Genomic DNA, 22,808 nt, shown 5'->3' with positions numbered 1-22,808 from the left:
ACTACCATGAAAGCCAGAATTGGAGCTGTGGATCAAGTGATAAAGCCCTAGCCTTGAGCAAAAGGAGCTTAGAGATAGTGCCCAGACCCAGAGTTCAAGGCCAGGACAGGAAAAAATAAAAAAGATATATTCCTGAACTTGCACTTGTAACTGGGTAAATGAGGGAAACACATGACAGATACCACAGGCAAGTGGAAGGTGAGGAATGAGCACTGGCAAAGAAGGAAGAGGTCTGTTTGGATTCTGTCTTTTTTTTTTAGAATAGGGTTTCAACTCCAGGCCTTGTGTTTGTTAGACAGCCCTCTACCATGTGAGCCATACTTCCATCCCCTTCCCTCTTTTTTGCTTTAGTTATCATAGGGTGTTAGATTTTTGTCCAGGGCCAGCCTTAGACTATGATCCTTTTACCTATATTGATCATAGGCACAGACCACTGTGTCCAGCCATATATTTTCTGCCACCTGGCAGTGCTACCTTGGGCAAGTCACCTGACTTCATATTTCATCTGTGGAATCCGAGCAGTGCCTGGCCTCTGTTCACATCCTGGTAAGTGTTAGCTGCTGTCATTGTTCTTATGATGATGAGGCTGGATTGTGTCAGTGGTTAAACATTTACATTACACAGTGTTTGATAATCAGAGAGAATAGTTGCAAGTACAGTAATAACAAGCACACCTAGGAATCATTATCCTTTTATTCATCTGCCTGAGCTGCTTCTGTAGTGCATCACATACCCACCCCATCCAGATCCCCACTCTCCTGATACCAATCTGGACTTCACATTACCTTCTTCTGTATTTGTGCATATCTCTGAGCAGTGCCTTGGTTGTTTTTGCTAATTAGGGTGGGATTTCACATGGTTTTCTGTGGTTCACTCCCCCCCCCCCCCACTTAGTATCAGCTTTCTGATTCATCCATCCTGTTGTATGACAGAAGCTTATTCATTTTTACCAGTGTGATCTATAATTGGTGTGAGATCTGCATTTACCCATGTTCCCAGACAACGGATATATACCTTTGCCCATTTATTTTTTATGATTGCATGCGATATAGGTGACCATTCTTTTATATGTCTCCTGGTACTGGTGGGGGTAGGATAGGGGGATGGTAATAGCACCTAAATACAACCTGTCTTAGCACATTTCTAACATGTGATACACTGTTTATTCACCATGCATCCTGTGCTGTAATGATTGATTCTCTGGATTTACCCATCTTATTTTATTATTTTATTTTATTTTTATTTTGGGTCTGGTCGTGGGGCCTGAACTCTGGGCCTGGGCACTGTCTCTTAGCTCTTCAGCTCAAGGCTAGTGCTCTACCACTTGAGCCACAGCACCACTTCCGGCTTTTTTCTTTTTGCTTATGTGGTGCTGAGGAATGGAACCCAGGGCCTCATGCATGCAAGGCAAGCGCTCTACCACTGAGGCACCTTCCCAGCCCCATACCCATCTTATATAACTGAAATTTTATGCCCTTTGACTACATCTCCCTATTCCTTATATTTCCTCATCTTATTTTCAGATTCTACAATGCAGCTGTATGCTGTATAACAACAGACTGAGTATATGACAGCATATAACGGAAACTGCAAAATCCCTCTTTCCTCATCGCATCATAACTGTTGTAATATCTCATTGCAGTGCATTCATCATGTGTTTGTACCGATGCTGGTGTAAAAGTCAACACATACAAGCATAGGGATAAAAGCCCAGCAATACAGTTATGTACAGAGTATACTACTTGATCATGCTCATAAATGACTAGTTACTGGTGCATGTTTATGCCATACTCTGTAATCATTATTTTAGAGTCTATTTCTACTTGCTGTGAGTTTAATGTGCAACTCTGTGCTATGTTACACTGTCAGCAGTCTCAAATAAATCTTATGTTTACTGACACTTGTTTGTCATTTAATGTTTTTTTCTATTGTTATTATAAAGGTGTTATAGAGGGGTTACAGCTACTTAAGTCAGGTAATGAGTGCATTTCTTTTTGCACAGTGTCATCCCTTCCCTTGCTCTCTCCCGGTTTTTCCCTCCTGTCCCCACCCACAGGTTCTATAGTTCTATACAATTATAGAACTATACTGTGTCTCTTGATTTGCTTTAAGTAGCAGCATTGAGTGACTGACCTCTACTATCAATGTTTGTTTAAGTACATTCTTATGATGTTTGTACAATGATGGAATTGCCTAGCCACTCAGTTCTCAGGATGTATCTCTATTGTTAAGTGAGGAATGACTGTAGGAATGAGATCATAGATTATTTGTTATTTTGTCTGGCTCATTTCATTAGGCACAATGCTCTCCAGCTCTATCCGTATTGTTACAAACAACAAGAACTCCTTTTTGAATGCCAAATCTTATTCATGTTTCTGTGTTCACATATATGTGTTTACCCAACTATTAAAAAATCATCCATTGACTTGCACTGTATTTGGCTATTGTGAATAGTGTTAAAATGAATATAGGCAGGTTGCCTTTATTGAGTTAAAGAAACTCCTTTCTAGTTAGTTTCTTAAGTTTTTTTTTTTTTCTTGTATGAGAGTTGAGTATTATAAGATACTTTTTGGATTCCCATTGAGAATCTTTAATACATGGCTATATTTTCTTTTTTCTAATTTGTGCTTGTTTTCCTAAGACATATTAGTTTGTGTGTGGTGCTGTTGTTTTTGTGCATTGCTAGATTTATCTTCATTAAAATTTTGTTTGTAATTTTTGCACCTATGTTCATGTAGATGATTGGCTTGTAACCTTCCTCTTTTGTTTTATACTTACCTGTATTGGTATCAAGATTATATTGGTTCCATAGAATGAGAAAATACCAATCCCTAAAAAACATCTGTTAGGTGAGCTTATCTTACAGATATGTGTGGTTTAAAAGCTTTCTCAAAGAAACATTTTGTGATGTTTCTTCATGAGTTCCATTGAATCTTTGCTTCAAAGTTGTTATTTAAGTATATTTTTTAAATTATTAAAAACTGTTGGCAACACTCCATGCCCCTTTGTACTGCCAGCTTGTTTTTATGACATCTTTAGGAATAAAACTTCATTTTCCATTTAATGGAGATGAATTGTTAAAACTGTTACTGCTTATAACTGCACGTCAGGATTTTATGGAACTTGTGCAATGAAATGAAATGCAGAAATGGATAGAATGTACCAAGTGACTTTACCTTTGTGTGTTCCCAAATTGCCTCTTGAAAAATCAGTGGGATACTTGATAATGAGTGAATGTTATAAACTTAAAGTTTATAAATGAAGGCTTGCTAATAATCATGCTATCTACTTTATCTGATTTTTTTTTTGAGCGTAGGGTTTGAATTAGGGGCCTAGGTACTGTCTCCTCAGTTCTTTTTTGCTCAAAACTAGCATTGTAACACTTGGAGCCACAGTGTCACTTCAGGTTTTCTGGTGGTTAATTGGAGATGAGAGTCTCACGGACTTTGCTGCTTGGGCTGGCTTTGAGGTGATCTGGATCTGAGGTGATCCTCAGATCTCAGCCTCCTGAGTGGCTAGGATTATAGATGTGAGCCACCAGTGCCCGGCTGTTATCTGAATTTTATTTGTGGTTCTCATAGCATTTAATTTATCACGAGGTTTTTGCTGTTATAAAACAAAAACTGGAAGCCACTGGTTGCTGATGGTTCCTGTGTCCCTGGGGACCCATGATGAAGTGTGCTTTGATTATGTGTCAAGGTGAGTGGTACAGACTTTTGACAGACACATGATTGTGGTTGGACAAAGCACAGCATTAACTGCTGACCTTGATGTCCCCAGTGAGCAGGTGTTGAATGAGCTCAGTTCTCTTGCAGCCCTTCTTTTTCCCTGGTGGGTCATTGGCTCCTGAGTAAGATAGATGCATGCAGTAGAAGAGCTGTTAATAGCATTTGCTCTATCTTAATCCTTTTTAATCCCATTCATATTTCAGCGTCTGAAACTTGGCAGGATTTCAGAAGCCCTAGTGTGAGCAAGGAAATTTCTCTTTGAACAGCAGGGGCTAAGTACAATTTTTTTTCTCCCCTTGATATTTAATTTGGTAAAACATTTAAGAGTAGGAAATTCCCACTTAGATTTTCACAGAGATTTGCCAAATGACCTTCCTGAAACTCATCTTTTTTGGTAAATGGCAATAATCAATATCAAGCTTGTTGAGCACTGTTGTGAGATATTGAAGGCATAGTGTAATGATGGAGCTGAGTGAGGGTGGTTCTTGTAATCCTGTCTACGCAGGAGGCTGAGATCTGAGGATTGAGATTCAAAGCCAGCTCGGGCAGAAAAGTCTGTGAAACTCTTATCTCCAATTAAAAGTGATACTGTGGTTCAAGTGGTAGAGCATCAGCCTTGAGCAGAAAAACTAAGGGAGAGTAACCTCGCCCTGAGTTTAAGCCCCAGGACTGCCATGTGTACACCTGCGCACATGTGTACACACACACACACACACACACACACACACACACACACACACACACGCACGCACACACACACACATGCACGCACACACAGGCATATGCACAAAGCATACAGAGTGGGCAGATGACTGTCAGATCTTGATGTCTGCAGTGAGTCTATTGTCCAACCTGTTGGAAATTTGGATATTGTACTCTTTCCTAATGATACACTAGCCATTAGTGTATCTGCTTGGGCTTGTCAACCCAGTCTTTTGACTAGATAGACCTAGGTTTCCTTATGAGTCTAATACAATGAAGTTGTAAAATCGTAGAATAATGTTGGGTCTTGGGGGTTGGGGGACTTATAGCCTGGCCTTTATTGTGGTTTGTCTCTATTCTGGGATTCAGTAGGCTTTTAAAAATTTCCTTTCTTCTTCTTCTTTCTTTGTTTTTTTCTTTCTACCTTTCTGTCTCTGTCTCTTTATCTTTTCTTTTCTTTTTTTCCTGTGTTTCTGGCAAGGGATGAATGTGTCTGAACTTTGTATGTGGCCTTTAAAGATTTTTTAGTACATGGAAGTTCTTTGTAATTGAGCCGTTTTCATATTCTGGGTTTTGGATTATTAGACTTTGGGTCAACTTCAGGGTAGCAAGAGGATGGATGCCCAAGAACATGTTGTCTTTGACTTCCTGGCTTTCCTCTTCTGAGTTCTGGCCTTTATTGGGCAGACGGGTCTTGTCTGGAGGGACAGCCCTTTCTGCCATTTGAATCCTTGCCCAGCCCTGGGGTATGAGGGCTGGCTGGAGAGGGAGGCATTGTGGGAAGAGAAGGCTGAGGGCTCCTGAAGGAGCATTTAGGGTTGGAATCAGTTGTGTCTTTTAAAAATTTTACCCATTTTGGATTTGTCTGTGGAAGCAATTAGGGAGATCACAGGACCGTTTCTGATTCCTGATTCTGTACAGTGTCTATTCAGAAAAATAGAAAACAGTCAACTGGAACAGGGGATTATTTGAGCACACACAGAGTCCTGTTGTCTCAGCGGCATGCCCTCAGACAATTTGCCTTTTAGTGAAGCTTAAGCCCATGAAAGGAAATAAAAAGTGTTTTATTAGATGGCAAAGAAAGATGGACTGGACTTATGAGACTTGGAGAATTTTAGCCTTTCTTTGTTAATACAAACTTTGGAAGAGAGTGACTCCCTTTCTGATGCAGTTTATTTCCACAATGTGGTGTAATTATTGTTAATAGTAATTATCTTCAACTGGGTAAAGTATTATAGAGGAGAGAGAGACACACACAGACAGAGGGAGAGAGAGAGACAGAGAGAGAGAGACAGAGACAGAGAGAGACAGAGAGAGACAGAGAGAGGCAGAGGAGGAAAGGAGGGAACCTTTTGTTCAGAGCTAAATATTGCTGCTTATGAATGTGACCAGCTAGCCTTTATTAGGCATGTACTTTGGTGTGTTCTGGCCCTGCAACTTTGGTACAAAATAGCTGCATGTCCCCAGGTGTGTGTATAGACACAGGAACTTTGGGAGTGGCTGGCTAGTCAGCAGGTAGAGCAGGGACTCAAACCTACTTGTGACTTCCACAGTTCATCTTCTTTTTCTGTGAAATGCTGATTCATTGCAGTTTACATCCATCATGCCTTTGAAGGGTTCGTTTTGTTTCCTGGAAGCACACATAACAAAGCAAGGGATCCATGAACATGTCCAGTAACGTGCTTGTTGGACAGCTGGTGCTAGTCAGCGGGCAGTGGGCGGATTTATGACATGCTGAGTGGCAGAGCATTGGTCTTCCTGACCTTGATACAAAAAATGCTTCGAGTACTTAGCTGGGGAAGGATAGTCACTGTTGGGGGGAACCTCTGTCTAGGTCTGTGCGATGACTTTCTAAGAGGCACTGATGGCTTGGATTTGTTTTAGGGAGGACTGGAAGAAGTTGTCAGACATTTATGGGGCAACTGAAGAAACACTCTGTCTCTTCTCCTGAAGTAGCCTGTTTGTAGTTTACTGGATTCTAGAAAAACAGGCTCCTTCCTTGTTTAGAAATCATTAAAAAATAATAAAACTATTTGAGGTTGTTTTAAATTTATTCTGAGTTGAGGTTTTCCAAACCACAACAACTCCCACTTCACCCCTTAGCATTGCTCCAGACCTGGTGGGAGACCTAGGGGTTGTGGCTAATTCAGATCAGGGGGTTTGCTAGACTGCATTCTCCTTTTCCCACACTCTAAAATGCTACAATCAGTGGCTCTCAAACTTCAGTCACCTAGACAGCTGAGAATACCAAGGTTCAGGCTTGAAGTAGGGTAGGACTGATCCTCCCTTCCTTCCTGATTCTCTCTTTTTTCTCTCTCTTTCTCTTTTTTCCCTCTCTCCCTCCCTCCCTCCTTCCCTCCCTTCCTTGCCTGGGCAAGCTCGTTTTGTTCAAAACTAGTACTCTAACACTTTGAGCCACAGTGTTACTTCCGGTTTTCTGGTGCTTAATTGGATATGAGTCTCATGGACTTTCTTGCCCCAGCTGGCTTTGAATCACAATCCTCAGATCTCAGCCTCCTGAGTAACTAGGATTACAGGTGTGAGCCACCAGTGTCTGGTGATGCTATTTTTTTTTTTTTTTTGGTCTTTTTTTTTTTTTTTTTCCCCCAGTCATGGGGCCTGAACTTTGGGCCTGGGCGCTGTCCCTCAGCTCTTCAGCTCAAGGCTAGCACTCTACCACTTGAGCCACAGTGCCACTTCCAGCTTTTTCTGCTTATGTGGTACTGAGGAATTGAACCCAGGGCCTCATGCACCAAGGCAAGCACTCTACCACTGAGGCACCTTCCCAGCCAATGCTTTCTATTTTGAACCAAGTTCCCTAGCTAGGTCTGAGACCTAGGGCCAAGAGCTACTTACTTGTGCCTTTTTGCCCTTGTATTTGTTTTCTCACATTCTTTCCTGGCTCAGTTGCTTTTTTCTGGCTGTGTGTGTGTGTGTGTGTGTGTGTGTGTGTGTGTGTGTTGGAATCGCTCCTTTCTCCACTGTCATCCTCTCAGCTCACCATCCTGCTCGCCATCTCTAGCCACCTGTTAGCTGGTCTGAGTGCTGTGTTAGGTGTGAGCTATTGAGTCTCCCACTGATGAGCACAGTGACAATATCTAATACTGATAAGATGATTAGTGCCAGTATTAAACCCACTGATGCTCTTCTTGGGGTTGGCAGTTCTATGATTTTTTCCTGGCAGAAGAATGAGCTGGAATTAAAGGAGCAAAAGAGGGAATGAGGAAACTCTTGCTCTGTAGGTAGCAGCCAGAGGAGGGAATGGCAACATGGATTGTACGGGGAATTTGCAGTTCGTTCGTTTTCTTGGGAAGAAAAAAGTGCACAAGGAATGTGAGTGGCTGCTTTTTATGATTCACCTTCCTCTAAGGAGACATTGAATACATCCATTGTTTTAAAACAAAAGTGTGTATGCTTTCAGGTTCAAAAGAGGACAAAGTTTGAGGCCTAAAGTGGTAGAATGTAAAACACTGGTAATTCACACTAAATTACATGATTCCACCTACGGAGTGAAATCCTCCTTCTGTGTATTTGTCTCTTTTTTGCTGGCCTGTATACAACTTGGTACTAGGAAACTTTTACTTGGTGTCCCTCCTGAGTTCAGGGCAGGGCCTGCTGTGGAGAGGAGAACCAGCTTAAGTTTTAGGTCCAGGTCCATGTGGGAAGTCACTCTATCTTTTTACCTCTGTTTCCTCAATTCTAAACAGAGGCAGATTGGCAGAGATAATCCCTTCTCGCTGTATTCGGTATGATGACTTAATCACACAGCATCCCCTCTGCTTGCCCTCAGGCCCTGAAGTTCACATATACCTGATCAACTTCAGTCCTAAAAGGCCAGGCCAGTTCTGTCCCAGCCCTGGGAACAGCTGGTGCGGAGGGAACATGCATTAGGGTATGTGGTATACCTTAGTGGGGAGGAAGGGAACACATGGTAAAATAACATGGCTTGTGCTTAGTGCTAGGAGAAGGAGGTCAGGCTGCTTGTGTGCAGGTGCCCATGGGAGCCATTCTGAGAGGCAGCCCTGTGACCCCCACTTGATGTACAGGCACTGTCTTCTGTTGATAGTGGACCCACATGTCAAATTATTTTATCTCCCTAATACCCTGTATTCATTAACAAAGACTTCGTTCCTTCCCATATTTTACCACCCAAAGATTTCCAGTTTGAAATTCAGACCAGCCTTGAGAGAGCCTGTGTGCCTCCTTAAATTGAGCTGACTGAAATCTAGCCCAAAGCAAAGAAATAGTGACAATAATAATAATAGAGTTATCCTCTCTTGAACGTTTGCCTTGGGCCTGATAGCATTTCATTTAATTTTCCCAAGAGTTTGAGGTGAGGGTATGATCACCATCCTTATTTTTCAAATGAGAATTGAGATTTAGCTCAGTGTGGTAGCTAGTGATTGTCAGAACCAGGGCATGGATCTGGGCCTGACCACTGGGCCCTTACGCTGAGCTGCTGAAGGCCTGTATTTGTGGTTTTTGTCCAGGGGTAAATATGTGATTTAGGGTAGGATCAGCAAATAACAGCCTGGGTGCCAAATCCAGCTATTGGTAGCTTTTGGATGGCCTGTGAGCTAAGAATGGTTTTACATAGTTGGAAAAACAAGTCAAAGAAATATCTCATGACATGTGAAAAGTATATGAAATGTAAGTTTAACACTTAGTAATAATGTCTTTTTGGAATACATCTACGATTGTTATTGGGGGAGCGACTGGCATCACAATAAACTACAGCTGGCAAGTCAGGCAGCCTTTAAAACCTGGACTGTGAACTGTTTTACAGAAGTTGACCAACCCACTGATTTTGGGGCGTTCATTGGGCTGGATGAGATGTTGGAGAATTACCTGTTATCTCTTAATCTCAACCTGTCTGTGGGTCATCTCTGACGCACCAGCTTCCCAATATTTGGCTCTTTCATCAGAGTTCCTTTCTCTTGAAAGTTTGGATGTCAAATAAAAATTTCCACTCTGTGGCATTCATGCCTTGATAGTGCCTGCCCGATGTGATTTGCCTAGGTGACTTTACGGAAAAAGGCCAGTCTCCTAGAGAGGATGACTGGCTGTGTGGCTTTTCTTTGAAATCTTGTTTTGGGAGATGGTTGTGTGTAGGTGAGTATTCAGTCCTGACTGGAGATCAGCTGTAGTGTCCTGGATTATTTGAATATCTCAGTCATGAGTGGTTTCCTTGCAGTGGAAAAATGTTGGCAGAAAAATCTAAGTACTGACTGGTCACTACCACCTGACATTTCTGAGGTCACTCTGAGACTGAAATGGCACCTGGGGAACAGGGTCAAAGGTTCCAGGCTCTCAGTCAAACTCATAGGACCCCATTGGCAGGTGTGGGAAGTAGGACTGATGGTGGCTTTACATAAAGGCCCGATGATCCTGGCACCGAGGCAAGGTGGTGACCTTCTGGGGACGCAGTGAAGCTCTGGTCGTGAGGGAGAAGAGATTAAGACAGGTTAAGTTCTTCCGTGCATGCAACAGAATCCAAGATGCCAGTTTGCCCTCCTCTGCTCGGCAGTCTTGTGCATTGGCAGAATAGCTTTCTGTTCCTGCCTTTACTTTTTCCCCAGACTGGCCTTGAACTTGTGATCTTCCTGCTTCTATCTCCTGAGGGTTGGTATTACAAACCATGAACTACCTTGTCTGACTGAGCTTTTTTTTTTTTTTTTTTTTTTTTTTTTTTTTGTGTCTTAAAGATAGCCCATGCTCCTCCTTGCTTTCTCACTCTAGCCCTTCTTGGGAGAACTTCTGGTGGTAATAATGATAATAATAGCTCATACTGACTGTGTATCCCCTGTATACTGAGTGCTTCACATGGATCATATCATTTAATACTTGCCACAACAATCCTATGAGGTAAATACTGCTTGTACTATTAAAAATAACTTTTAAAACAGTTTCAGGGGGGCTGGGATGTAGCTCAGTGGCAGAGCAACGTCCTCAGTTCAATCCCCCAAAAAGAAAAGACAAAAAAATGCAGTTAAAAAAAAGTTTTAGGGGGCTGGGAAGGTAGCTCAGCAGTAGAGCGCATGCCTTGCAAGCATGAGGCCCTGGGTTCGATTCCTCAGCACCACATAAACAGAAAAAGCCGGAAGTGGCGCTGTAGCTCCAGTGGTAGAGCACTAGCCTTGAGCTGAAGAGCTGAGGGACAGTGCCCAGACCCAGAGTTCAGGCCCCATGACCAGCAAAAAACAAAAAACAAAAAACAAAAAAAGTTTTAGGAGGAAGGAGAGTGGGGGGAGGGAAGGAAAGCAGGGGAAACGAGGGATGCGGTAACACTGTTTGAAAGAAATGTATGCATTACCTTACTTATGTAACTGTAACCCCTCTACATATCACCTTTACAATAAAATTAAAAATATTTTAGGCTTGCAGTGAAAGTGAGAAGTTAAACAGATATATCTGTTTATATATCCCTGCCTTTTTTCTTTTTCTTTTTCTGGGCAGTCATGGGACTTGAACTCAGGGCCTGGGCACTGTCCCTGAGCTTTTCTGCTCAAGGCTAGCACTTTGGGTCATAGCTCCACTCTGGTTTTCTGGTGGTTAATTGGAGATAAGAGTCTCACAGACTTTCCTGACTGGGCTGGCTTTGACCTACAGGTCTTCAGATCTCAGCCTCTTTAGTAGCTAAGATTTCAGGCATGAGCCACTGGTACCCAGCCCTGCTATTTTCTTAAGGGTTATGAAAATTAGCAAATGCAAAACAATGAACTCCCAAATACTCATCTCTCAGGTTCAATACTTACTTATTTACCACTGTTACACTTTGCTCTTGCTTTATCTAGATACCATTGTTGTTTGTTGCTAAAAAAGGTTAAATAGAATCCAGAGTATGACAGCACCAGGTTCACTCCACGGTGTTTGCTGTCATTCATGCAGCCCCTATCATTTACTGCCACATAATCTATACATCAAGTCTGCATGGCAATAAGTCTTCCCTCCCTCCCTCCCTCCCTCTTCCTTCCTTCTCTCCCTGCTTGATTTCTCCTTCCTCTTTTGAGATGGCATCTCCTATGTAGCCCAGGATTGCCTTGAATTTGTGAGGACTCCTGAGAGCTGGAATTACAGACATGCCATACCATGTCTGGCACTACAGCTGCAGAGCAGATAACTAAATCTATGCTTAGCTATTTAGTGTGTTTTTTGTTGCTTTTAACAGAATACCAGAGTCTGGGTAATTTCTAAAGGAAAGAGGTTTATTTTGGCTTTTGGTTCTTTCTTACTCAGAGATGGACAACTCACTAGCCAGAGAAAGATGCCAGTTCATTTGTGAGGCTCTGCCCCCTGCCTCAAACTCCTCTCACTAGGCTTTTCCTTCCAAGGCCTCTCCTGGAGTTTCGTGGGGACATACCATACTCCAACCATAGCCTGCAGAGCAGAACTCAGGAAGTTAGGCTAATGTGGCCCCTGCTAATTAAAGAGGCCATGTCAGGATTCAGATCCAGACCTGACTCCAAGTCCTATTTATTTTCTGTCCCACCTTGTCTCTGTCCTCCCTCTGGTGCAAAACCTCTGTGACTCTTGGGAGGACACAGAGTGATTTCAGGGTTGTTCTGTGTAGGTAGAGACAGCGCTTGGGTCCGTTGATGTGGCTGATGCCTGTGATGGCCCCTGCCGTGACCTTCCCTGGGCTTTTTGAACAGAGCACAGCCTTGTGAGCTGCCCTTCTTGTTTTATAGTCAGTCGAAGGCCGAATTGATGGACTTTGGGAGCCTGATGTTTTGTCTCCATTTGGGAGGAAGGGGAGGATGGGGAGGCAGGAAGGCACAGGTGATAGACTCGCCCCACCAGGCAGCAGGGAAGGTGGGGAGGCGGGGATTCCATCAGGAGTTGGTTGGACCTGGTCATCTCAGGCCTCGGTGGACGGTAGCCATTGGCTGTTGATCCACGTGTGGAGGGGGATGGGCTGTGCAAGGCGGAGCTGGTAGGGCGTGCAGAGTGCTTCTATTGTTCAGGTTCAAGGCAACGAAATGAAAGCCTTTAGTGGAAGAATTGGAACTCTGCTCTGTACTTTGCTGGGCAGTAGGGCTGGTGGCAGGAGGGAGTGAGGGGATGAGGAGAGCCTTTAGAAGCCGGCAGCATGGTAGATTTTATATTCACCTTGTGTGCTTTATTCACATCTGACGGCTAGAAATCTCTTCCCAAGAGAGAATCTTTGAAAGTCAGTAGCTCGTGAATGAAGGTAGCATGTGTGCTTCGGTTGCAAAAGGTACACTTTGACCAAAAGTCACGCGTTCAGATGTCTTTGGGGGGCAGTGGGAACGTGCGTGGTGTGGGTTGAATCATGAGATGAGAAGTCGGGCTGCCTCTCAGTGGCCCGCATGCATGCTCACTGTTGATGGAGGAAAGCAGCCAGTGCGGCTGCTGGGTTGCTTGGCAACTGCTATTGTCCTCGCTGTTGGGGCGACAGTGCCCCAGTGGCTTGAACATCAAGCACTTACTCCACGGAAAAGGGGGGCTGACACCCAGATCCTGTGAATGGCATAATGGTGGCGAGAGAAGATTGTGTGCATGCGTATTTTTGTTGTTTAGAGAAGCCAAAAATTAAAAAAAAACATAGTTCTTTACATATTTAAGATGTAAAGAAACACCATGGGAAAAAAGGTGTGTTGGTCCACGCCAGTAAGTCCATAGTACTCAGAGGCTGAGGCCCCAAGACTGACAGTTCTAGACCAACCTGGACTATAGAGCAAGACACTGATTTAGAAAACAAAGCAAGAACCCACTATGAATCAGTTTGGACAATGGAGCGCAGCTTTGCATGCCCAGGTTGTTGTCTGATGTGGAGAAAGGGTTTGGAGCCTCGGCCCTCTCTGCAGGTAGGAGATGAGCCTGCCAGAGCAGACTGGATATCTGTGCTTTAGTTTCAGTGGGATGGTCTAGTCTATTAGGGGACGACTTCTTCTTCCTCCTCCTCCTCTTCCTCCTCCTCCTCCTCCACCCCTCCTCCTCCTTCCCCTTTCCCTCCCCCCCTCCTCCTCCTCCTCGGTTTGAACTTAGGGTTTTGTTTGCTTGGCTTCCTTGGTGCTGTACCAGTTGAGTCATACCCCCAGCCTTGCTTTTTGCTGGTAATCCTCTGAGTAGCTAGGATTATAGATGTTAGCCATTGGTGCCTGGCTACGATAGAACTTTCTGCCTTCCTTCCTTTCAAAGAGTAGGTGTATCATGCTTTTTCAACTTGTGCCTTTATTTTTTGGACAGGCTGTTACTGAGTATGCAGCCCAGGCTGGCCTCAACTTTCTTGAGTGCTGGAGTTACAGGTGAATGCCTGGCTCAATTGATATTCTTTTTTTTTTGGGGGGGGGTCCGGTCATGGGGCCTGAACTCTGGGCCTGGGCGCTGTACCTCAGCTCTTCAGCTCAAGGCTAGCTCTTTACCTTTACCACTTGAGCCACAGTGCCACTTCCGGCTTTTTTTTTTTTTTTTTTTTTTTTGCTTATGTGGTGCTGAGGAATTGAACCCAGGGCCTCAGTCATGCAAGGCAAGCGCTCTACCACTGAGCCACCTTCCCAGCCCTCAATTGATATTCTTTGAAGGCCATCAGGGATTCCATAAATGACAAGTTCCACTTAAAAAAAAAAAAAGGAAACCATTTTCATCATTTTAGTGTATTTGGAATTATAATGAAATCACACACTGAAATAACTATAATGCCAAATCTTTTTAGAAACTGGTCTTACATGTAGCCCAGGGTGGCCTTGAACTTGGGATCTTTGTGCTTTAGCCTTCAAGAGGCTGATATTTCAGATTGTTGTTGTTGTTTTAAATGTGTGCCATTACTGGGACTTGAACCCAGGGCCTCTCACTCTTGCTTGTCTTTTTTGCTCAAAGCTGGCTCAAAGCTACAACTTGAGCCACACATTTCCTGATACCTTAGATCTTAATACGGTGGAGACCATCAGCTCCTAACTTAGTTGCATATTGATTACAGTAAAAATTGGAACAAAGTCATTTGAACTTGGAAAAAAATATACATAGATAAGTACGAAACGTGGAACTCTATTCTTGTATAGAATTCTTGAAAAGATTCTTTTTGAAAAAATAGTTCTTCAGAAAATACCCATGAAAACTACAAAAACTTCTGGTCTGGGATTTCTTGAGTCTTGCATCTCCCAGTTTTCCAAAGTAGGGTCTTTCATTGCTATTTTCCATGTGCCTTTGCCTGTCTATTAACATTAAGGCTTGAACTCAGGGCTTCACACTTACTAAGCAAGCCCTCTACCACTTGAGCTATAGCTCCAGTTCCATATCTCTCCCCGCACCCCCAGTACGTGGTGCTGGTACTGGGGCTTAAACTCAGGGCCTGATCCCTGTTCCTTAGCTTTTTTTTTGCTTGAGGTTAGTGCTCTACTACTTGAGCCACAGCTCTGTTTCCAGCGTTTTGGTAGTTAATTGGAGATAGGAGTCTCATGGACTTTCCTGCCTGGGCTGGTCTTGAACCATGATCCTTAGATCCTCTTGAATTAGCCACGATTATACTTGTGAGCTATCAGCACCCAGTCTCAGTCTTTTCAAACTTGCTACTCTCTGAGTAGCTGGAATTTCAGGGGTTCATCAGCATTGTGTGTCTTGGGAAGAGTTTGTCATGTCTCTGACTGCCTGAGGAGGGAGACGAGCCAGCTGTCCTTTACAGTGGTCCGTGACTGTCCTTCGCATCAAAACCTCACCTGGCATTTTGGGGCATAGAACTGTGGATTGAGCCAGACTAAACTGGTCCAAATCTTGCTTTTGCCTGTTTTCTGGTGTCCTGGGTGCGGCTTAGCACGCAGCTGCCTGTCCTTTCATTCCCTGCCTTTTGGGTTCTAGGGTAGAATCAGATGCTGGGCGCTTGAGCCACCCCACAGTGTCACACTTGCCCCTGAGAAATTTGGTTGTGGTGTTTGTGCCTGGCTTCTGGGGTTGGTGGATGGACCCCATCTTGTGTGCCATTTTCCAGATCCATGATTCACCTTCCAGAGACTGGGTTTTTTAGGAGCGGTTGGGTAATGTTTACAAGGGAGATAACGGAGAGCAAGGAAGAATAGTGGCTTTCAGAATCACAATCTGTGCATGCTCCAAATCCCATAAAATGGTATTTGATTTTAAACATTGCTTGAAGCAGTTCACATTTTGGTTAATTACGTCAGTGAGTAAAAATAACTATTGTCATATGGTGTGTGGGGGCTTGGTTTTTAGGAGGATAAAGAGTCTATTGTTACCCATTGTACTGTTCAGTCACTTATTTCCCACCCTTGAACACTGAACATGGATAATGGAAAACCTGAAGCTTTGTCATTTGCTCAAACCCAGCCTGCTTTGAATTTACACTCAAAGCTTGCTTCTGATGAAAGCGGCGCAAAAGCTTCTTTATTCACTCAGTTCTAACGTCTTCATAGAATGTGTTTTTAAGGTTCAGGACAGGCAGGGCTTTGGGTACCTTTAGCCTTAGATTCCCCGAACCCAGGGGTGACCCAGGTTAATACTCCCTAAAAGAGGTTAAGGTTAAGGCTTCAGGGTCAGGCACACCTGGGCTAGAATCTTAGACTTATTAGCTATAAGATGCTCAGATCAGGAACTTTACTTATTTTTTTAAGACTCAGTGTTTACCTCTGTAAAATGGGGGCAAACAGCTCCTTGCCTCCTGGAAATGATGTAAGGTTTAAAGGAGATGATAAGTATAATACCTTCAGTGCAGTGACTGTCTGGGAGGGAAAGGCTCAGTGTTGAAATAAGTAGAAACAAATAGAATCCATGGGGGTTACTCTTCAGGTGGAGTTGCCTGCTGCTCTTTCCTTACAGAATTCTGGCTGCATTGACCATGTTGATCTGTCATTTTCTTTCCATGCTTGTTTTACGTTTGAACCAACAGAAGGGGTCAGAACTCTTCTGTATCTGGACACTCAGCTCAAGCCCCTTGAGTGAAGTACAGGGCCTGAGGAAGAGGCATAGTGTGTGTGTGTGTGTGTGTGTGTGTGTGTGTGTGTGTGTGTGTGTGTGTGTGTGTGTGTGTGTGTGTGTGTGTGTGTGTGTGTGTGTGTGTGTGTGTGTGTGTGTGTCTGTGTGTCTGTGTGTGTGTGTGTGGTGGTGGTGGTGGTGGGTATGGATTAAGGAGACTCAAAGGTCATCAAATGAGCTGAAGGGTTTGGTAAGGCAAGAGGAAGGGTGTTAGGCTCAAAGGAGGAGGCAGATGTGGGATCTGCATTGCAGAGATCCTTCCTTCATTTGGCAGTTGATGAAATGGATGTCTCATGTAACCTTCAAATCCCAGAGCACTAGGGCCAGGGAAAGCTGACCTGAACTATTTTTTGGGTCCGGTCGTGGAGCCTGAACTCTGGGCCTGGGCGCTGTCCCTCAGCTCTTCAGCTCAAGGCTAGCACTCTACCACTTGAGCCACAGTGCCACTTCCAGCTTTTTTTTTTTTTCTTTTTTTGCTTATGTGGTGCTGAGGAATCGAACCCAGGGCCTCAGGCATGCAAGGCAAGCACTCTACCACTGAGCCACCTTCCCAGCCCGACCTGAACTATTTTTGTGCTGGTTCTTGAGCTTGAACTTGGGATTGGGGTCTTGGGTACTGTCCCTTACTTTTTTTTTTTTTCTCTTCTTCTGAAGGATGGCACTCTTATCACTTGAGCCACAGTTCCATTTCCAGACTTTTGGTGGTTAATTGGACATAAGAGTCTCATGGAATTTCCTGCCTGAGTTGGCTTCAAACCTCAATCCTCAGATCTCAGCCTCCTTAGAAGCTAGGATTACAAGGGTCAGGCACTGGTGCCAGGCAGGATCTCAGCTTCTTGGCCACATTGTCCATCACCCACCAGACTCACAGGTTGTTGGTTGAGGTGACTTGAGCTCTGTGTGCTGCTGTGTGCTCTGGTGGACCCTTGCCCATCAGTCTCCACCCTGCTCTGCCCCTCAGGAGTAATCTGACCTTTAAGTGGTACACCAGAAGTACCCTTGACTTACAGCTTTCCACTGGGTCAGTCTAGTGGGCAGCCCCAGACAGAGAGGGGGAGAGGCAGCCTTCCTCAGCGTCAGCGTGTCTCTCTGCTCTGTTCTTGCCGTGGCTCCCCCAAGATTCTTTTACATCTCTTATCACTTTCCCATAACTCCACCCATGCCCTTGCAAACAGTCCCATGCAATTTTCCTCACTTACCCTGGTTGGGCCTTCTAGGATCCTCACTAATATTACATGCATTAGATGATAGTGCAGTGGGTCCTTTGATTTACCCTGCAGATGGAAGGAAGAGATGAGAAGAGAGAAAGCCATGTACCCTGGGTGACTGACCAGGGCCTGTCTCTTACCTTTAGTGTTCACAAAGCTATGGGCTTTGGTGTTTTATATTCCTAAGAAAAGCTTAGGTTTTTCTGAAGCTCAGGATGGAAGCTCTTCCTGTCCTTGAGGGTCAGGGGTTTGGAGGACTTGGCCACGGCACGGAAATGAGAAAGAGGGAAACACTGGGTAAGGAAACACTTTTAGGTGACTGAGGAGAACGTGTGTCTGACGTTGTAGAGGTTCGCCCACTTGGAGACAGGTTTAGCAGAGCCTCCACACAGAGGCAGAGAAGGACTTGGTTGTTGAGTTCTGGAGCATGAAGTTAAGGTTGTAGCTTTGGCTGAATTGGGATGGCACAGAAAGCGGGGCCCTCAGTTCACACCTCTCTAAGGCCTGGAGGATGATCCCTGCGGCTGGAACCAGTTTCAGACTGGTCTGGCTCATCAGCACAACCTGAAGAGGTTGTGAAATGGTAGCTCCTTTGGAGGAGGGTGCAGCTTCTCCAGGCTGTATGGCATTGGTGACATTGAGCGCAGCTGAATGATCTCTCCTCAGTGTTTGTTCCTTTCATTCAGCCAGCTGTGGGGACCAGCAGAAGCCTTGGGCCTCTATGAGGGGGATTCTTGGAGGTGAACCACAAGTATCCAATTCAGGTCTGCAGTCCATGGGAGAAAGGGCTGGGGAAGCTGGTGAGAGAGGCTGAGATGGTAGAGGCTTAGAGGCTGGCTTGGGTGTTCCTCCCTAGCTGTGTGACTAGGACCATCCACTTATTCTCTCTGAATCTCAGTGACAGTCTCTTTAGGTGAGTTATACTCTTTAATAACTTGTAATAAAAATGCCCAGGAGAGTATGATTTTTAGATTGTCCATTCTTTTTTTTTTTTTTTAGTAGGATGTGAGTCTTGGTGTTGTTATCTGTGAAATGGGAATAAAAATCCCTTATAGGCCTGCTGTGAAGATTTAAGAATGATGGTAACAGTAGCAGCTAAAAAGGGATCATTTGCTTTCACGTTCACTCAAGACTCATTTTCTTGTTTATAGCTACTTAGGGACAGTGTAAGCTAGCCACCTGCCCAAGACACACAACTAGAAGTGGTAGTGTTGAACGATGCCCTCAGGTGATCTGATTCAAGATCATATGCTTTTTTATTCTGCCTGACTCCAGTAAGATTGATACTTTTTATACAACTCTAGGACTGGTGAGACAATAGATGCAGGTGGGGCACTTATTAGTATGTTCGTGCTAATTCGTGAGATTATGGGCCATTTCCAAGTATGCAGTTCAGTGACACTGAGGACCTTGTAGTGCATTGCAGCCATCACCTTTATCTACTTCCACACTCTTTAGATTACCAACCAGCAAACCCTGAAGCCCTGAATTCATTAGCAGCCAGCCCTCCCTCCCCTCCTGCTAGCCCTAGTCATGCTGGTCTGTATTGTTTTCTGTGGAGTTCCCTGGTCTGCACATTTCATGTAAATGAACTCACACAGTGTGGGCTTCTGTGTCTGGCTTCTTTCATTTAACATCATCTTTTGGAGACTCGTCTTTGTTGTAGGCTGAATCAGTGCTTTATTCTTTAGGTCAAATAATCCTTGGCCATATGGGTTGTATAGCTATGCCACAGTTGGTCAGTCTACCCTTTCATCTGTTAATTGACATGGGGTCCTTTCTCACTCTTGGTTATTGTGAACAGTGTTGCTGTGACACCTGTTTCCCTATTCTCCCCCCCCCCCCAAAAAAAAAATCGGGGCTGCAACATTCAGTGTTCCTTGAGCCCTAGCCAGGGGATTGGTCTTTCAAATCAGAGGGGAGAATTCCTAATCTTGAATCAGAAGGAGGAGACCAATCTTGAAGCCTGATGTGAGCTTCTCTCTTTCTTTGTATGCTTTCTCCGGTTTCATTTCCAGCAGGAGGGAAGTTGAGAGTGGAGGAGGAAGGGCTTATCTCTAGTCTGAAGCATCACTTTCCTATTCTTTTCATCTCTCCCCTTGTCCCTTGAGCAAAGTAGCTGGTAGGTGTGTGATCTTGGGTCCTTATCTGTAGAATGGGGATTGTGTTACACCAGGTTGGTCTAAGCCAGGAACTTGTGAAATGATGGCTTGTTTCCCTGCTGGGAACCAGGAAGTGGTGGAGACCAATTGTGGAAGGTTGTTCTTAAAATGGACTGTTTCTATGGAGTCCTCCTCTAGGAGGAAGAGGAGCTGAGGCTCCTCTTGAGCCATGTCTAGCTGTCAAGTGCTAGGAAGGGGTCCCTAAGGACTTCCTCTCCACGTGGAGTGGGAATTCTAACAGCACACTTGCAGACATGGTTAGTCTCTGACTTCAGTTTGGAAAGATGAGCTTGGTGTTGACTGTATTCCTTTAAAGTCTTTGTGAAGTGCCCACTTGGTCAGGGGTCTTGCAGGTGTTATATATGAGTGGCTTTTCTTTGTCTGTGGTAGTTGGGAGAGACTGGGTGTCTGGCTTCTGGACTTCCTTGCTCTTTCTGTCACTGAGCAGCTCTGTGATCCTAGACAAGGAGTCACCAACCTTTCAGTTACTTCATCAGTAAAAGTGAGGGTTAATGTGAAAATTAGTTATCTTGCTTTGTTATTGTCATGCCAGTAGTGTACTCTTGGTAAGAGTAATAGATGAGCCAGGACAGCAGTTAAACACTAAGGAGTGTTTTGTCTCCCTAGACAGGAAGTTGGGAGGTAGAAAGGTTTAATGTTGGTTGATAAGAGCTCAAGGATCCAGGTATGGTCTTTTGGCCTCTGTCAGCAGTCTCACAGTGGGCATTCTCTCCTCATAGACTGACTGCAGTAGCTCCAGGCATCATAGGCAGGCTCCACACGGAGAGTAGGGTGGTATTTTTTTCCGCATGGATCTCTTTTGGATCGTGAGGAATCAAAAGCTACCTTGTGGACTTTTAGGACTTAAGTTCAGAGGATAGTGCTGACATATTTGGAAAACGAGGCCCAGGGAGTTGAGAACTCAGGCAGGCATGTTTGCTTGGCACAAGAGCGCCCTTGGAAAGGTCTGGAGGGGGAACTCAATCTCATCTGTCCTAGAGCTTTGAGCGTGGATATGAGAAAGGAATAATATATATAACATATAGTATTTTTGGAAGTTAATATTTGGCTGTCCTTGAGTCCTAGGTTTTTGTCTTAGGGAGGCAGTGTAGTCATGGGGAAGCACAGGGACCCTGCCGTCTGAGCCCTTGGTTCAGACCCAGGCTCTGCAGCTGACTTGTCCTTCATGACGCCTCTGGAGAGTTTGGAAGAGTTAGTATTTGAAAACATGGAGAACAGTGCCAGCAGTCAGCGCTCTGCATGCATTTGATTAAACACATCAATGATACGCTCAAGGTTGTCATTTTAATCTCCCAGAAATTTGCCTTTTCCTCCAAGATGCAATCCTGGAGCTTTCATCTCTGTGCTCAGGGCTCTTTGATGTGTTGGCCCACATGGTAGTCCCCAGATGTGAGTGTTCGTTGAGTGCGTGACTCAAACAAAGGACACGGACACACAGATTGGGAAGATGCTGGGCATTAGTTACCTGTCCTCCTGGAGTGTGGTCCACCTGTCATTCTTCCTGAGAACATAGTGTGTTAGCAGAGTGCTTGGTCCATACAGATATTCAGGAATTGCTTGTTAAACCAGTTATCAATGCTTTCTACCTTGAGTTACTAACCTCCAGACATGTCTTATTTCCCTTATTTGTCTGTGTACAGCTTGAGGCCAAACCTAGATATTTTCTTTTCTTTTCTTTTCTTTTTTTCCTGGCAGCAGGACATAAACTTAAGATTTAGTGCCCTTGCTGAGCTTTCTTGCTCATGACTGGAGCTCTACAACTTGATCCTCATCTCCATTTTGGCATTTTGCTGGTTATTCGAGGCTGGAGTGTCATAGACTTTCCTGCCTGGGCTGGCTTTGAACTGCGATCCTCAGATCTCAGCTTCTTGAGTAGCTAGGATTACAGAATAAGCCACTGGCGCCCGGCCTCATTCTTACCTTTCAGTGGCATCCACACATAGAGTACCTACTTTAGGCACTATTCTAGGCCCAGACCAAGTTTCTGCTTTCATGTAGCAGAGGAGATGGCAATGCTTTCATGTAGTTGGAGGAGATGGTGATGGCGGACTAGAGGTCTTGCTGAAGAGGTAGCATTTTGGGCAGACTATGGGAAGGAAGGACCTCAGCACAATGCTTCGGGAGCAGGAAATACATGGATAAAGATTCTAAGGAGAAATCAGCTTCAAGAGCATGAGGGACACTGAGACCAGAGGGGCTGTGTGAGCTCCAGTTTGGAGGTTGGAACTTTATTCTAAATGTGGAGAACTCCCCCCTCCTCCACACCTCTTATTGTCTTCCTCATGAAAACCACACTTTGAAAAATCCAGTTCACTGACAGCGCGTGCGTACTGAACAATGGAACAGCAACTTTGAATTCCTTTGGGTGTTTAAAGTATGAGGAAATAATTTAGAGATCACCATGAATATTCTCAAGGGTATTTCCCACACCAGTCTAAAGATTACAATTTACACTGTCAGCTAAATCCTTACCTCTTCTGTGTCAAACATTTATTCTTCCCAAAGCTGCTGGGCATGTGATTAAAAAAAAATTACTGCCACCTACTGACAGGAAGGGAAGATGAGCTGTTATACAATGAACACCCCAAGCCCGTGGCTTTCTCCCAGTGTGGCATACCTGGCTGCACGCGTGCACAATTGGGAGCTGGTTGTGGCTCAGGGGAGGAGGAGAGGGGTGGTGCATGCTGATCCTGGCGTCTTCCTATTTTCTGGCCCCTGCAGTTTTTGTCAGTGTGTGTCCTGCTTCCGTTCATCATGCTGGACAGGAGGGGGGATTTGCCCGGGGATTTGCTCTAGTGCTGCTTGTGCCTTTGGGGAAGAGCATTGGTAGTCATCAGCCCCCACAGCCTCCCTAAACTGCAGTCAGTCCTTGGTAATTAACTCATGTTTCACCGTGGACTCTGTATTTCATGTCCCAAGAAACCCTAATCCTGGCCAGCTGGCCTTTTTGCTTCCTCATTGTTAAATCCTCAACCGCTCTATTTCTGATTTGCATTTTCCGTGGCTGAATGAATCTGCTGACTTCCGTTTTCTTTTTCTGTTAC

The 22,808-nt window shown here is 44.5% G+C and overlaps 1 protein-coding gene across 1 annotated transcript in view; it reads left to right on the top strand.

Moving 5' to 3' along the window:
• Ptprj (protein tyrosine phosphatase receptor type J) overlaps window positions 1-22,808 on the top strand; it is a 168,690-nt gene that overhangs the window by 105,467 nt on the left and 40,415 nt on the right. The window lies entirely within an intron of this gene.

The sequence above is a fragment of the Dipodomys merriami genome, unplaced genomic scaffold (assembly GCF_024711535.1).
Source record: "Dipodomys merriami isolate MVZ:Mamm:240054 unplaced genomic scaffold, mDipMer1.0.p SCAF_21, whole genome shotgun sequence".
Taxonomy (NCBI): domain Eukaryota; kingdom Metazoa; phylum Chordata; class Mammalia; order Rodentia; family Heteromyidae; genus Dipodomys; species Dipodomys merriami.
The sequence above is the reverse complement of the archived record's forward strand: the minus strand, read 5'-3'. Positions and strand labels throughout refer to the sequence as shown.